We start from the raw sequence: 1,490 nt of genomic DNA, 5'->3' as shown, positions 1-1,490 counted from the left end.
ACGTCCCCCCCCCCACGCTCTGTTTCCAGCTGGGTCTCACCGGGGAACCCGGCGTGACTGGGTCTGGCTCTTTCTGCTAGGCTGCAATCCGGCTCGGGCCCAGCCCACGCTCCACCACCACCCTGACGTCTTTCAAGTATTTTTTTCCCCCCGGGGCTTCTCCTTCCTACTATACTGGCGCTTCAGGTTTATTCCCTACCACCGACGCTGAAGCGCTGAGCTGGCGAGCCGCTGCAGACCTTTGGGAGTCACCCGGCGCTCCCCGCTGCCTTCAGCCCCCTGTAATTAGAGGGCGTTAAGTCTTCCAGGTTAGTCCGGACCTCTAATGTTAGGCTGGGCTCCTGGTACTCCCTTCTCGCCCTTGCTGGGCGACCGGGAGGCGGGGGTGGGTGCCGGTCCCTGCTCGCGGCCCGCAGCAGATGTGGAGCTTTCCATTTTCAGATATCTCAGTTGCTGAGGAACTGCATCCTATTTCCATCTCTGATCTGGGGGATAATCTCATCCTGCGCTACTTTAATCTGCATCCACAAGAACAATCCCCACTTTGCTCAGGCACAAAACGAAGCGCCGCCAGATTCCCCCCGCCCCCCCCGTCATTTTGAAACCACCAGAAACGTCAAACGCGCTCTTGAGCTGTGTCCAAGAAACGCCTAGAAACCCAATTTCAAATTCACCCTAAACACTGCTCTTCACTGAGCCGCTTTTCATCTCAGGCAGAGGTGACGCGTTCTGCACTGGACAGCTCAGAGACGGGTCCTGCTGCTCGCCAGGATTAACGCCGCGATACACCGCAGCAGCGATACGGCCAGCCGGCACCGCGCCCGAGCCCGCGAGCAGCGGGACGCTGTAATTTCTCTAAGGGAATCGATCACAGAAATTTTAAAGACTTCAAAACAGAGCACCCACCCAGCGGGACCTTCCAGCCCCCCGGGGCAGTCGCGGCCACTTCTCGTCTGGGAGGGGGGAAAACCTCCTGACGGGAGCCGGGAGATGCTCTTCCCGCTGCGAGCTTCCCGCACAGGGACATCCACGGGGCAAGGCAGGGAGACCCTTGCCTTGTTCCCTGCCAGCCTGCAGGCCCTCCCTCCCTCCGAAGAGCTCCTGGGCGGCAGGCTGAGGGGACAGCCCTTCTCCCTTTTTGGAAGTTCCCTGCCGGCCCGGGCCCGGGCAGCGAGAACCGAGAGCAGAAAAAGCCAGCGGTGCAATTCCCGCGGCTGGAAACGGAGATCAGGGCAGCAAGCTGAACGCGTCGCCAGGGCTCCCCGGATTTGCGGGAGCAGCTTCGTCCCCGTTTGCGCCGGAGGCCCGACACGGAGGCACCTTTCCAGGCACCTGTACTCACACCTCGGGCTTGGCCCGTCCCGGCGCTGGATGGGTGCCCTCCACGCCACGGCTTTCACGCTGAGCGGGGAGACGGGGAAGCGAAGCGCGGCCAGGCCGAGAGGGCTAAGGCGGACGCGGCGATTCCACCCCCGTTCCGGGATCTCGGG

Source organism: Pygoscelis adeliae, unplaced genomic scaffold (assembly GCF_000699105.1).
Source record: "Pygoscelis adeliae isolate BGI_AS28 unplaced genomic scaffold, ASM69910v1 Scaffold273, whole genome shotgun sequence".
Taxonomy (NCBI): domain Eukaryota; kingdom Metazoa; phylum Chordata; class Aves; order Sphenisciformes; family Spheniscidae; genus Pygoscelis; species Pygoscelis adeliae.
Note: the sequence above shows the minus strand (reverse complement) of the source record.